Source organism: Malus domestica, chromosome 14 (genome assembly GCF_042453785.1).
Source record: "Malus domestica chromosome 14, GDT2T_hap1".
NCBI classification, from domain to species: domain Eukaryota; kingdom Viridiplantae; phylum Streptophyta; class Magnoliopsida; order Rosales; family Rosaceae; genus Malus; species Malus domestica.
Window position 1 is genome coordinate 5,706,995 of NC_091674.1, and position 15,899 is coordinate 5,722,893.

The window sequence follows — 15,899 nt, forward strand, 5'->3', positions numbered from 1 at the left end:
GTGTAACCCTTTTAGCATGTCTTATTTATGCTAAAATATTTGAAAATTTATGTATGTTATTCTTCTCCTTATGGAGGCCAATATATATACAAGGCTACATGCTATTTACAAGAGATTACTTTGCTAGACACGGGTTAGGCTCACGTTAACACTCTCCCAAATAAGTTGGTGCATAGATGTCGGGCTATGCCCAACTTGTAAAGTAAACAGATATGCTCAACCAAAATCTACATGAATTTATGAAAGTCAACTAAACTCTCTCAAAATTCATGTATTCATAACTCTATATACTACTACTATACACACCCCTAACCATTTCGTTCGACACTAGGTTAAATCTTTATAAGTTGTCTTACAACCTACAACCAAAAACAATTGAAGAACGTTGAGATTTAGTTCGGGAAGGATCTTATAAAATTACGGCTCATTTGGAAATAGTTTTAAAATGACTGAAAGTACTTAAGGTGAAAATATTTATAGGTTCCGAAAGCACTTGAAGTGCATTTTGAAAGAAACATTTTTACTAAGGATTTGTTACGTTCAAGCATCTACTAGCGGTGACAGTAAAAATAGATTTTTTAACAATTAGAAAAATATAAAAAAGCTCAAGGCGCAAGGCAAGGCCCCAGACCAACATTAGAATTAGGCCCATAGAAAAAGTCCACTACATCTCACAATCTAAACTAAACAAATCTACGCACCACCAAATCAGATCAAACGCTCCAATATTCAAATTTTCTTTGCGTTTTCTCGGCGATTTTCCGATGGTCACCGCCTCCTTCCTCTTCGGCCTCAAGTACTCGGACAGCCTGACGGTGGAAGGCATCTCCTTCTGCACCACTGTCATTTGCGAGGCGATCTCATGAGTTTTCATCTACCGCACCAACTCCTACAAGTCCCTTCACTCCTCCATCGACAAAGCGCTCAAGAAGCTCGAGACCATGAAGACCAACTCCACCTCCGCCACCAAAATTACCAAAAAGTCCAAGACCAAGAAGATCGACCGCGTTGAGAGCAGCCTCAAGGAATCAAGCCACAATTTGTCGCTCTTCAAGTTCAAGTCCGGCGCCGTCGTAGCCCTCGTCCTCTTCGTCGTCTTCAGATTGCTTAACTCGTTGTTCGAGGGGAAGGCGGTGGCGAAGTTACCCTGTAAGCCCTTTAGGTTGGTGATGAAGATGAGCCACAGAGGGCTGCAAGGGGAGGATGCGACTAACTGTTCAATGGCGTTTTTGTATTTTCTGTGCTTGATCAGTATTCAGACCAATTTGCAGAAGTTCTTGGGCTTTTAGCCGCTGAGAGGCACTAGTTCCGGGTTATTCCCCATGCCGCACCCGAAAACCAATTGATGGGTTCACTACTCAGGACTCCACTCACTGCCTAATGGGTTTGTTCTAAATTTTAGTAATTTTTTTTTCAAACATTATTGTTAGGTTGTGATTTGTTATTGTTGTTGTTTAATTAGTGTTCTAATTCTCTAATGAAAATTAAGATTTACTTTTGTAATCATCATTGGGTCTCTAAAAAGGGACGAATTTTACTCGTTGTTATCAATTTTCATGTATTATTGGCCAAAATAATCAAACTTTTTTGTTAAGTAATTAAGCTGTGAACAATTTTGTGCACTTGAAGATGCTTAAAATGCCACTACATTGAACTGAATTATTTTTTTTTCTGAATTATGTGGCAATGGTTATGAGTAATCAAACTAAGTAATGTTAATGGTTCGATCATGCCGAAGTTGTGGTAATGCAATTTAATTGAGTCTCCATTTGTTTCTTTCTGCTGTTAGCTTTCTCTTGTGGTCAGCTTCTGTGAGTTCTGTTCTAGTCTGGAATTGGAGCTTTCTCTTGAGAGCTAAATTTAAGTGGTCATCGTCGTCATTCTAGTTCTGCCTTGTATGTTAAATAAGTTGTTTAGTTGAACTTTATTAACAATTCATTTCGTATATACTGACATCAAAATGTATGCAACATTGTAACCAATGACCATTACAATAGTTTTGTTTTTCTGACCATAGTTCTGTTTTCCTACTTCGGGTCGTTTCACTTTTTGAATTGATTTTCAAAGAACCAAGTTATTCAAAGAAATACAGAGACACACATATGCATGTCTTTGTATGTGTTTGTGTACCATAGTGTTAAGGTAGACTGTGTTTGCACCCGGTCTCGATATTTATGAAGTGGAACGTTGGTGTGAGTTTGAATCTATGTATTGTCATATACGCTCTTTTGTTTTAGTTTGCATAAAACTATGTATGTGTTGCGAAAAGTCGCGTTTGTCTTTAGAAGTAAACGAATTAAACCTTGTTATCTAGTTAAAGGACTCTTCTGTTCCTCATAAACAGAAGTGCTTTATCACAGTTTAATTGTTGATAAGAGTTTCACGGCAGGATAATTACTTTTCTTTTTCTTTTTCCGGTTAATACTATGGTGCTGTTTGGATATTAGCCTTGTTATAGAGTTAAAGGACTCTTCTCTTAGTTTCTTACCAGTTTGATGGCCTAAGACGGTTTTCGTGCTTTTGTTGGCCATCTTTAACATGGATGTTGTTTGGTTCTTGACTGTGATTTGTTCAATGATTGTATCCATAAAATTAACATTCATGATGTTGATGAAAGCGTAAAGCTATTTGAATTTTGTTTGTTTGTATGGTATTTAGGGTTTATCTTGGTGATAAATTATTTTTATGAATGATCAGATGCGGTAACTCTTAATTCTTGCATAATGTTGCCGACCATTTTCGAATATCTTGAGTTCAAATCTCGTTGGCAAAAGTTCTTGATTAAATCGAAAAGAGGAAAGGACAGCTCTTGCATAACGGCTATTCTGAATTTACGAGGGAAACTAACTGCATTTAGATAGGAGTATTAAAACACTAACATAAAAGGTTGGCTCGATACAGGTCAAGATGAATTTGAAGAGTCTTAACATAGAAGTACAATAATAACCTAAGGTTTAAATATAGTTGCAACACTTTAATTGTATTGAGACTTTTTGAGATAAAACTTTACACATGAGGTCTATTGGGTTTGATACCATCTAGAGAATTGGGTCTATATGGTTAGGTGGAGACAATATCGGTGCATGACAACCTTAGTCGTGAACAATTGGATTCACGATAAATATATCCATCAAAACTGCCTGTGAAAAAACCAATAAATTTCATGACCTAAACATTACAAATTTCACACATCTTTCCCAAACAAGAGAATTTACAGTTGTCCCTAGCATTACATTTGAAATTCCTCATCCAAACGAAAGGATCGCAACCACGAAGACCGATGAGGAATCTGAGTGGATTTTGAAGTTTTACTTTCAACTTCTCTCCTCTCAGACTCTTAACACAACCCGAATTCCAAGGTATGAACATTTTCCTTCATCTTGTTCCTCTCCAGTTACCTGAATTTAATTTCTTAAAGAACAACAATTCGATCCCTACCTAATAAAGTTAACCCTTCGTAAACAACATGAGATCGATTTTTGTGTGTGTGTGATGTGATGAACGCGTAGGTGAAAAAAACCTACAGATACAATCATACAAAAGAAATACGTAGGAGGGGGAGGAGGAGGAGGATTGATAAAAAAAAAAATGGCAAGGCTGTGCAAATTGTCCGAAGAGATGGTGGTGGAAATTCTGTCAAGATTGCCTCCTAAGTCTTTGATGCGGTTCAAGTGCGTCCGTAGGTCATGGTGCGATCTGATCCAGAACCCTAACTTCGTGGAGAAGCACCTTTCCAATCCCAAACACAACAAATTGGCCTCCTCCACTAGCATCATTGTCAAGCTTACCGTCCCCAAGGGCACCAACATAAAGGACAAGGAGGAAAACTTCATCCGCAACAAAATCAACCTGACGCCAGATATGATGGATGTATTTTCGTTACTTAATCTTTTCGACGATGTTATTAATGATGGTGATGTTCATCATGCTGTAACTGTTGACGTTGACAACTTCTGGTTGAGGAAACTTCCTTTTAACGTAAAAATGTTAGGTCATTGTGATGGGATCATCTGTCTACAATATCCCAACGACATTATTGTTTTATGCAATCCAGCAATCAAGGAATTCAAGCTTCTTCCCGAGTCTTGTCTTCTTCACCCTCCATGGCCTCGCCGTCATTTAGGTATTGACAAAGGAGAAGAAATCATCACGTATAGCAATGCCACGGGATTCGGTTATGATTCCAAAACTAAACAGTACAAGGTTGTTAGAATTGTCAACTTTTTGCCTAGGCCTTCTAGTGAAGAAGAAGTATGCACGCCTAGAAGAAAAGCAGCAGTATACACCTTGGGTACTAATTCTTGGAGAGTGATCGAGTGCGATATCAAAGTTAATGCCTTCTAGATGGCTTCCTTTGATATGTACTTCAAGGGAATTTTTTACTGGTATGCAGCTTCTGTTCCACAAGATAATGAATTCATCCTTTCATTCGATATGAGCGAGGAGGTGTTTCATAATATACCCCTTCCAGATAACTTCCGTAACATCAATGGGTGGCTTAAGAGTCTTGCAGTATGGAATGACTCCATTGCTCTTTTATTATATAATAGAGGAGGTGAAAGGTTCATGGATAAAAACACTTAAGCATTGGAACTTTACAGGACATTTGATTCCACTGAAAATTTGGAAGAGCGACGAGCTTCTGATAGTTAGCGCTAATGGGCATATAGTCTCCTACAACTTAAGCACAAAAACACGTAAGTACGTTTCTATTCGTGGCGTGGATAATCCAAGATTTATTCAAGCTTCTGTTTATGTGAATAGTGTTATTTCAGTCAAGCGAGACAACACAATTGACATTCTGTGAAGAGAGACAACACGCTTAATTGAGGGCTCAGATGTTTCTACATACATAGAAAGTGGTGGATTGCCATGGTGAATACATTCTTCTTTCTCAACTCATTGTGTCCGGTGTTCAAACCCTCACCCCTCTCCATATTCTAGATGAATTTAGAGTAGATTATCTATTGTTTGTCCCAAAAAACAAAAAAAAAACAAATGTTTCTACATGCCAATAAGGACGTTTTGTTGATGTGTACAATAAGGATATTTTGTTCAAATGACATGTTTTCTTCAATGGATCAGTGCTAGTAGCCTAAACATTCCCTTTCTCATGTGTGCTACTGCTGCGTTTGAATTGCATATAATATACATTACAAGAAGACGCCGATAATAGCTAATGATATTAGTAGCAATGGTTTAATATGCTGCGCGGAAGTTGATAAGAATGATAATGCTACTACAGGATCACTGTTTTTCGAGTCTGCAGGTTCCTTGGGTTGTCATACGTTTCTATTTAATCCCTGAAAAAGAGTTGATTTTATGTTTCAAGAGTTGAATAATTAAGCATTGTATCAGTTTAAGGATTGAGGATAATGCTTTCTTCTTGTTCTTGTTATATGCTGGGCTTCTTGAATTGTTCATTTTTTTGCTTGTACGATTGTCACTTTGATATATAATAGCTTGATCGGTATTGAAATTTGTATGATTATTAGATAGCATGTGACTATTGACATTTTGTACTGCATATGCATAAACACTCGCACAATCAAGAAAAATATGGTGCATGAGTTGTGTTAAGCGTTGAGTTGTGAATGTATTCAGAAGACGAAGAAGGCCTTGGAAATATAATTTGAAATTTGTATATATTCACTAGACATTGGAGGAAAGACTTGAATACATATTTGGGCGTCGAGAGAATGGCCTATATAACAAGTGAAAGTTGAGAATAAAATTAAAAAATTTGTGATTAAGGGATAGACGGGTGCTACACTACAACACAACAACTCATCTACCACGATAATTTTATCACGGACTTTATGAGCTCGTTATAAAAAGTACAAATTTACCACGGGCATAATAAGCACGTAGTAATAACAATATATTATCACGGACAAATCTTAGCTTGTTGTAAAATAGCAATGAATGACCACGCGCAAAATTGCACGTAATAAATATACTAAAACCACCACGGACAATGCTTGTGGTTATTATTGTTAACCCCCACATCGTTTTTTTGTTATCCATCACGGACATAATATGTGGTGGAATCACACACACTTAACTAAAAAATTTAGAGAAGGCGGGACAAGAATTTTGCAAAATTTCTAACATCTTTGAAATTTGAAAATTTCACAGCACTCCCGTACACTTCTCAAATTTTATTTATTGGTTTATCTCATCCCATCAGCTAGTAACCGCACAACTCCCCCTCCCCAAATCGTGAGAAATTAAATTGAACTCTATCACTCTCCTCTCTCTTAACATTTCACCAACAACAATCATTTTTCAGTTTTCTCCTTTCTTCCTCGTCCACCTTGAGTCCTTAGGTATCTCCGCTACTCTCTCTCTCTCCCTCTCTCCCCTCTGTTTGGCTGCCGATAAAATCCCAATTCACCACTATTCCATTTCCCCGGTAACCAAATAGAGAACTCATTTTGTAAAGCTCCCAACTTTCTCCTTCAATTGGATTAAAATTTGTTAATTTTTTTGTCAAATTCGTTGACTTGCAACTTTGTGGTTCAGATTGTGAAGGAAATTTATGGAAATTGACATTGATGAGCTTCTGGGTCGTAACCGGCCGGTGAGCATTCCGACGAAAAGGGCGATTTACATGTGAGGATATTGCATGTCCGAGCAGACGGGTCGGAATGGGAAGGAGCAGCAGTTAAGGATCCCGAAGCAGCTCTCTGGAGCTTTTTAGGTGCATGGCGGGGGCTAATTGGTGGTGGTTGGACATTGCTCGCGATCGCGAGCACACCGCCTCTGCTGCCTCAGATAGGTTGCTTTTCACTTGGGGTAATTAAGCTTCATTTTTTTTATTTTATTGTTTTAAGTCTCTGGTTATGGTAACTTGTTGAAATGATGAAGAAAATTGTTGGGTTCCTAAATTGGTGGGATTAATTTATCATTGTCTAATGAATTGTGATGAAATTAATTTTGGGGCATTGATTTAAACAAATTGCATAATGGGAGTTTAGTGTTCCTGCATAATTATGTTTGAATTATAAGAGTAAAAGAACAAACTCGAGAGTCTGCTATGCGTGGTGTAAGTTTCTTTATGTTTTGTTATACTGCCACATTGAATTTCAGGATCAAAGAAAGGTTTTGGTTGGAAGAATTGGGTCATAAGGTATTGCTATCTCTCTTGTTTGAACTGTAGTAAATGAAATTTCTATCATGGCGTACAGGACGAGTTGACTACCTAAGTGTTATATGGAAAAGGAGAATTAAAGATGATTCCTTTGCCGGATGTTGAACAAGTATTGGTATGTACTATATCTAATGCTAAATGAAGTTTCAATGTTCCTTGACTCTTTGGTCCTTATAATTTCAGGTGTCTTAGGTATTTTTTTGACATGCACCGTGTACTCACTTGGATCATGATTACTTGCCTTTTGTCTAATTGACTTTGTGAATTTGAATTGTTTTGTGTATGATGTCCTTAGGTGTTGAGTTTTGATTTCTAAGCTTTATATTTTTCCTTGTTTGTCTCATAGGTGGTTGGTGGTTCTACTTCATGAGGGTTTATAATTCAAATATCAACTACTATGTTTGGGCACCTGCAAATTTGAATTGTGATTGGCTTGAAGAAAGGATTGCAGAGAAGATGAATATCATTGGAGGACCAAGGATGGAACTAGGACTTGAGTTTGTTTTAGAGTGAAACAAAGTCTACATGTTTTGGTACACTACTGTAGCATAACTCAGTGATTTGGTTTTCTTAATATAACTACTCATTTTGTTGTTAGCTTTTAGTTTAATATTTGAATATGTGAATTTTTATAAAGTAAATATGCAATCTTGTAAATAAATATCTTTATATATATATATATATATTTGTTTATTGATTTTTTTTTTTAATTTTCGGAAAATTTTATACCACGGGCAATAGCCGTGATCAATTTGTAATCCACAATGGCCAAAACACGTGGTATTAGATTCCAATATACCACAAGCACAATTCGTGGTTACATTGCATTTGACAACGAGCATAGCCTGTGGTAGAAATAGAGACTTTTTATCACATCCAGAATACTAACGGGCACGATGTCCGTGGTAGTTTGCAATTTATCACGGACATCCACCGTGGTAGATGAGCTTTTTTCTACTAGTGCTAACTCATATTCTATAGTATTTGAAGACAAGTAGTATAAGCATGGTATTGGACGTGCATGCTTGGTGTCCTAAGTATGAGTTAGTGGGATTAAAAGAGAATGAGAGTACATTCATACATCTCATTTGAATAATTATAATCCTTGTTTTGTGCAATAAATTTGTGAAATATTATATATTTTAATTCTTATTAGGCGAATGCCTGCTTCATCGGTGAACTAGTTAGTGGACTAGAATTCGTTGTACAATGATCTGCAGTGTATCCATAAATCTTATTTACAATTCCTAATACTCAATTTATTATATACTTCGATTTGTTACAAATAAATTTTAATTTTTTCTTATTTGCGAGCCGGACGTGACATTCCCACAATTAAATAAAAATCTATTTTATTGGAAAAAATGTATACTTCCGTATCCTAGCTAGTATCCTACTGGTAGATTGTTTTCTTGTCAAAAACTGAATCCTGTTAGTATACTCATTCTGCCATCCATTTGCGAAACAACATACATATATTATTTCCTACTACTACTACTAGTAATTGCAATTTGGAAACCTATTCCGAACCGGACTAGGAGAAAGCACATTGATCTATATATATGCAAGGTCGCGTCAAGTCTTTCACTCAAACAAATTTCAGTTCCTTTCCTTCACTCTCGATTTGTCCTTCCTCTTCTATTTCTTTAGCCATGGCTCTGCAAAACACTATTGCACTAATTTTCTTCGTGATGATGATGGTGCTTTCTGGTGTTTGTTTAGGTGATGTTTTTAAAGTTGGCGATTATGATGGGTGGACATCTAGGGGTCTCGTTGATTACAACAAGTGGGCTTCAACAAAAGAGTTTCATGTCGGTGATACTCTCATATTCGCTTACAATAGTCAATTCCACAACTTGATGCAAGTTACGAAACAAGATTTTGAATCTTGCAACACTACCGCTGCTATCGCAGTTTATACCTCTGGTTCCGACACCATCACTCTTAAAAGGCCCGACCACTATTACTTTCTTTGTGGTGCTCCCGGCCATTGTCAAGCGGGACAAAAGCTGGATATCAAGGTTACCCTTCCTATACCGCAGAGTTCGCTGGCAAGTCCAAACCCGGCACCTCAGGGATCATTACCTTCAGACTCTCATCCAAGCTCAACTCCAAGCAGTGCTCCGACTATTTATTTTTCGAAGCTTGGATTGGCCGTTACCACTCTTGTGTTATGTCTTTTGAGTGCTGTATTTTAGAGACAGGTTGTAGTTCTTTTATTTACTTTTTATTTTAAAACTAAGATTGCTTTTGTTGTTAATCATTTGGGTGGATAAACTTTGAAAGTTTTGTTTAAAGGAATTTTTTTAAGAGTAAATTGATGTGTTGTTGATGAATATTTACTCTTGTTCACGAGTAGTTATATTAAAAAGGTTTATCTAGCTAGTACATTGCAACAATCATGTCAATCCATAGCATCATAAGGCTTGTGAAGGAGTATTTATCAAATATAGCAAAAAATTAACCCTTCATTTAAAAAATGTCATTTTTTTTATAAAATCTTTCAAATATATCCAAAATTCTATTTAAATATACACAAATACCCTCAAATTTAACAATAAAATAAATTAAAGGCTTTTTAGCCAAAATGATTCGTGACATTAACATAACTCCTTAATTTGCTGTTTAACAATTAATGATAATCAATAATAGTGTTCTTGAATTTGTCTATCGTGAATCATTTTAGTCCTTTGAATTTGTCCATCGTAATCATTTTAGTTTTTTCGTGAAAAATCTGTCAATTGCTCTGTTAGTGTAATGATGTGGCGCCACGTGGGTCTCACAAATACAATCATATAACGACATGTGGATTAACTTTAAAAACTATTTTTATATTTAAAACTAAAAATGATATTAGTAAGAAAAAAGGCATTGAAGGCATGATTGAAATTCCGCTGCTCTTACTTGCGGTAACCGCGACGGCACTCAATGTAGGTGATGAGGGGGTCGAAGGGGATAGGGTTGTGTTGGAGTGTAGAAGAGAAGGTGAAGTTGGACCGGAGCTTGAGGCGACAATAGCTAAAAAACCTTTAATTTATTTAATTGTTAAATTTTTGGGTATTTGTGTCTATTTAAGTGAAATTTTGGATATATTTGAAAGATTTTATAAAAAGTGACATTTTTGAAATTAGGAGTTAGTTTTTGGCTATATTTGATAAATTTCGGTTAGGAAGAAAAAAAAATATTCACATTTCAATGTGAGGCTTTTTACTATGAAAATATAATTGAAGCCTAGCTATAATTAACACTTCATTATAAATTATAATATGGTGTGCAAGTTTGTAGCAATGTATATTAGATTGATTTGTCAGGCCTTCAGTTACTTTGTCAATGTGCGTAACCATACACATTGAGCTATAGCGCTTGAAGTGAAATTTTTAAGTAGAATTGGCTGGAAATTTTCTCTCAAGGGTGAGGTGGTGGTAATCATTAGAAGTTAATAATTAAGATAATGTTAGAGAGATTAAAATTTTAAATAAATTGTAAGCCAAATTATGTGTCACCAAGAGAAAATAAGCATGTTAATCAATACCTACAGTAATAATCCAGCCATCAACAACCTTATCATTGAGTGTACAAAATTTAATTTAAAATTTTGGTCTCCCGCACTACCCTAATTATTATGGTGATTATTCACCACTCTGTACTGAGGTGGAAGTCTATACAACCTACGTGTATCTGTCTGAGTGCAATCTCTACAACTCCGGTGCCTCTTGTTAAACGCAGTACTGGCACATCCTTAGGGAAGGGTAGAGGAAGAGGGCGTGGTAGACCAAGGAAAACTCAACACCCACTAACTATTCTGATTTCCGGGGTTCAAATGGTGGGTGTGGGGAAGAGAAAGTTAGGTGAGGAGAACGTTATGTCTACTGAAATAATTCCTTTTGTGGTGCGAGGTGATAATAAACGAAGAGTGTTACCAAGTATGGAGTGTGACCAGGCGGAGAAGACCAGCCTTGAGGGGTTTCCCAAGTCCCAATGTTAGTCCTCAGCTGGAATGTTCGTGGGCTTGGCAACCGACGGACATTCCGAGACCTGAAGTTTTTACTTCAGGACAATAAGCCATTCTTTATCTTCCTCTCTGAAACTAGGATGAATGCGAATCAAATGGGTAGGTTAAAATTTCAATTGGGTATGCAAGGAGTATTGTGTGTACCCCGTGTCGGGCAAGGAGGTGGTTTATGCCTTCTATGGAGGGCTGGAATAAATGTGGCTTTTCGATTGTCATATACTAGCCATATTGACGTCATGGTGCGTTTGGTTGACGGGTATACGTTCCAGTTCACGGTTTTCTATGGTAATCCAAATTAAGCGTATCGTTTTCACTCTTGGAATTTACTACAGACTCTATATTGTGAATGTAATGAACCGCGCATGGTTATGTTGTGGTGATTTCAATGAAGTCTTGGATATTAATGAAGTGTGTAGTTTCCGTACGAGACCGATCTCACAAATTGAAGCTTTTTTCAAGAATCATTTCTATTAAATCAATTTGATTTTATTGGTAATGAATTTACGTGGGATAATAGACGCAAGGGAGAGGCAAATGTTAAAGCGAGGGTGGATCGGGGTTTTGGTAATTTAAGCCTCATTCAACATTGGGGTGGGTTTTCTACCTATCATTTGGTGTCTGAAGTTTCTGATCATTTACCTATCCTTATTGAGGATGATGAAATAAATGGAGACTATTGAAATCAACCGGACCGCGTAGGTTCCTTTTTGAGCAAAATTGGGCTAACGCGGATGAATGCCGTGAGATTGTACTAAAGGGTCTGGAGAGATGGAGTTCAACCTATGACCAATATTACGAAGTATGCTGGTGCGTTAAGGAATTGGTCAAGAGAGAAATTTGGGAATCCAAGACAAAAAATTCAGGGGGCTTGGCAAAAGTTGGAGGAACTTCAACTCTCTTTACCCACGGAAGATAATTATTTGGAGCGGCAACTGCTTGCCAATGAAATTGACGAGTATCTGGAACAAGAAGAAATTAATTGGCAACAACGATCGAGAGTTAATAGTCTAAGCTATGGAGATCGGAAAACTTCCTTTTTCCATAAGCATGCTAATTTCCATGCGAAGATTAATGGGTTCAAAGGGGTGTTGGATGAAAATAATTGTGGCATTCTTCTTGAAGCTTTTCAGTTCCAATAATTTGGAAATCGATGACGAGATATTTCAGGTAGTCAATAATAAAGTTCCTGCAAACTTTAAAATCAGTCCTGCTTTGAAGGCGATAGGTCCAACTGTTGGGCTTAAAAAGACTTCATTACTTTGGAGATGTTTATCTTACAAAGAAGAATGTAATGCAGCAGAATTGATAGGAAAAAGAAAGAAATAACACTCAAAGTATTACACAAAATTTTAATTCTCACAATAAACTAATACAAGAGAAAACACTCAAATACTCTCACAGTTCTTCATTCTTTTTCTCACTTCTTGCTCTCTTTTTTACTTCATTACATAGCTTAGCACCTCACCTATTTATAGGCAAGGTTTGCCAACTTACCTTATTGCTAGATCTTTGTAGCTAATGCACACCGACTTAGGCTTTGCCTAATGTCCACACAATTTTACAACTTGCAATATGCATTCCTAATATTTCTAGAGTTTTCTAGCATAGTGCCACCGACATAGTGTATTGCTAGAATTGTCTAGCACATGCATGCATTTGCTTTGGGCTGGACCATTTTTCTTGGGCCATAAACAAGATTACAATTCAACATCCCCCCTTAATCTTGTTTTGTGACGCCGATTGAATCCCTCAGTATGACAAAGTCTTCTTGTTTGAGTGGCTTAGTGAATATGTCGACGACTTGGTCTTGAGACTTCACATATTCCACTTGCACATCATTTCTTGCAATGCACTTCTCTTATGTAGTGATAACGGGTATCTATGTGCTTGTTCCTATCTTGGAATACCAAATTCTTTGCTAAAGCTATTGCAAACTTGTTGTCAACATAGATCTTTGTTGGTTCTTCTTGTGGCATGCTTAATTCTTTCAGCAAGTTTCTCAGCCAAATTGCTTCACAGACGCATGTGGTAGCAACTACGTATTCAGCTTCATAGGTAGATAGTGTGACAATCGACATCCATGTGAATGCAGTGTCTTCCATGAAGAACACAAATCCAGTAGTGCTTCTTCTATCATCAGAATCTCCTACCCAATCATTGGCGCTATATCCAACAAGTTTGTAGTTATCAGAACTTGAATAGAACAAGCCAAAGTTAATAGTATCTTTAAGGTATTGAAGAATTCTTTTGGCGGTCTTCAAATGTGTAGTTGTGGGATTCTCCATGTAACGACTGACTAATCCGACAACATAGAGAATGTCTGGTCTTATGCAAGTCAAGTAGCGCAAGCTTCCAATTAGACTCTTGAAAAATGTTGGATCTACGCTTTCTTCTTTGTCATGCTTGGTTAGTTTGACTCTGCACTCCACTGGCGTGCTTATGGGCTTACAGTTGTCTATTTTGAACTTTTTCAGTATCTTCTTTGTGTAGCTTTCTTGGGAGATGAAAATACCTTCTTCGTTCTACTTGACTTCAATGCCTAGGTAGTATGCCATCAACTCGATGTCAGTCATCTCGAATTCTTTGGTCATCACTCTCTTGAACTCTTAAAAAATGCTTGGATTACTTCCGATAAAGATTAGATCATCCACATATAAGCACATAATCAAAATATCTACATCTTTGACTTTGACGTAAAGAGCATGTTCATGAGGGCACTTGGTGAAGTTGTTCTCCTGGAAGTACTTGTTGATGCGACTATTCCATGCTCTTGGCGTTTGTTTTAACCCATTGAGGGATTTCTTCAGCTTTAGAACCTTGTCTTCATGCCCTTTGATTTCATAGCCTGATGGTTACTGAATGTAGACTTGTTCTTCAAGGACTCCATTTAGGAAAGCGAACTTCACATCCATTTGTTGAATCTTCCATTTGTTTTGAGCTGCCAATAAAATTAGTAATCATATTGTTTCCAAATGAGCAACGGGTGCAAATACCTCATCGATTTCGGCTCTTTGACTATAGTCGTTTGCCACTAGTTTTGCCTTGTATCTTTCGACCTCACCGTTGGCATTTTTCTGTCTTGTACACCCACTTGACTCCGATGGCTTTGTGTCATTTCGGAAAAGTAGCGAGTTCCCATGTATCATTTTTCTGGATTGCTTTTATTTTCTTCATCCATTACTTTCCTTCACTTAGTATCTTGCACTGCTTCTTGGGAGTCAACTGGTTCACAATCAGCAAAGAGACAGAAAAGTGTAGGATTATCAAGTCTTTTAGCTACCTCATAAATATTTCGTATATTTCTTGTGCGTGGTACTTCTCTTTCATTTAGACTCCCACTTGACGATGTTGATGCTAGTGAATTGCCATGATTGCTTGATATTGGTGAGGTTGGTGGAGTAGTGGATTCTTGTTGAACCTTTCTTGCTTGCTCCATCATCCCTTGTTCATTCTCTTCTTCAAATTGAGGAAAGAAGCTGAGATCACTTGCATGAGAGCCAAAATCCCATTCTCCTTCTTCATCAAACATCACGTCTTGACTGATCATCGTTTTCCCATTGTTCGGATTATACAGCTTATAGCCTTTTGAATTTGAGTCATAGCCAATGAAGATGAACTTCTTACTTTTATCATCGAGTTTGGTTCACCTCTCGTTTGGTACATGTACATACGCTATTGTTTGGACCCGATTTTACACTATCGGCTCGAACAAGGCCGTTGAATGATTGGGTTCTAGACCGTTGGATTTCATATTTTTCTAGAAATTACTATTGGGTTATTGTAGTAATTATCTTGAAAAATATTAGGATAGTCCTGGAGAGTGCGAATTGAGATCAAGGAGCACCACCGAATATCCTTGGCGAGGTGTCAAGCATCCAATCAAATAAACTACATTAGGTTGCTACAAAAGGGACATGTGGATTTTGAGGTTGAATCTTTGACTAGGATTGCATGTCAAGGTCAGATTTTCAAGATGAAAAAGTCCTTTGGTTGATGTGATAAGGCATGGGCATTGGCAGAGAAATAAAGATAAAGTTTTCAGAGTCATAGCACAAGTGAAATTGATTTTCATGCACCTGGACACGCTTGGTGGATGGATCAAGATTTGAACTTGCATTGGAATTATTAGAGGTAGTGTCCTTTATTGCCGAGTCCTGTTAAAATAAATAGGAGATAACGCTTTGGTTCCAGCATGGCATCTAAAAGATAGGCTGTTGGAAGCCTTTGACTGAAATTCTAGTTGACGAGTTTGAGTTAAAATCAAATTCTATATTGGTGAAGCAACGGCACACATCTGCTTCTATAAATACCAGGCTGCAAGCACCATTTAAAAGACACAAAAATCAATACAAAATTGCCCTGCGCAAACTCTCACAACTTGAGATCTTTTTCTTTTCCTTTTTCGCTGACACATCTTCCGTTGGCATCAACAGCACTGTGGAAGCAACCGGTGATATCTTAAGTCGGCATAGATAGCTCTGTCACCGTAGAGTCGGTCGGTCTCGCAGTATCTTCCGTTGGCATCAACAGCACTGCGGCGAGAACGGTCGACTGCCTATCCAAGTCTCGGTCGAGAAGGGTTTTCGAATCCTTGTTGGTCGAGGTCATCTCATTAGCCTTCTCGGCGAGGTGAGGTGTTACAGTTATTACATTCGGCACATTGTAAGCCGAATTCGGTTCGTGAACTTTGTAAGAAATAGCAGCCTTGTCTTCAGGCTCGAGAGCCCAAGAGGC

At 37.4% G+C, this 15,899-nt stretch overlaps 1 long non-coding RNA gene and 2 pseudogenes across 2 annotated transcripts; all 3 read left to right on the forward strand.

Moving 5' to 3' along the window:
- Positions 1–700: 700 nt before the first annotated feature.
- Positions 701–1,659, forward strand: LOC114821234 (uncharacterized; annotated as a pseudogene).
- A 1,379-nt stretch (positions 1,660–3,038) lies between these two features.
- On the forward strand, positions 3,039–5,077 carry LOC114821042 (F-box/kelch-repeat protein At3g06240-like; annotated as a pseudogene).
- A 1,084-nt stretch (positions 5,078–6,161) lies between these two features.
- LOC139191364 (uncharacterized) lies at positions 6,162–8,955 on the forward strand. 2 transcript variants are annotated; one of them, XR_011575387.1, is made up of 5 exons: positions 6,162–6,439; positions 6,526–6,798; positions 7,191–7,268; positions 7,500–7,686; positions 8,876–8,955. It is a non-coding gene; the product is annotated as an uncharacterized lncRNA (long non-coding RNA). The 2 variants fall into 2 exon arrangements; XR_011575386.1 differs by lacking the exon at positions 8,876–8,955 and having other exon boundaries at positions 7,500–7,750.
- The last annotated feature ends 6,944 nt before the right edge of the window (positions 8,956–15,899 follow it).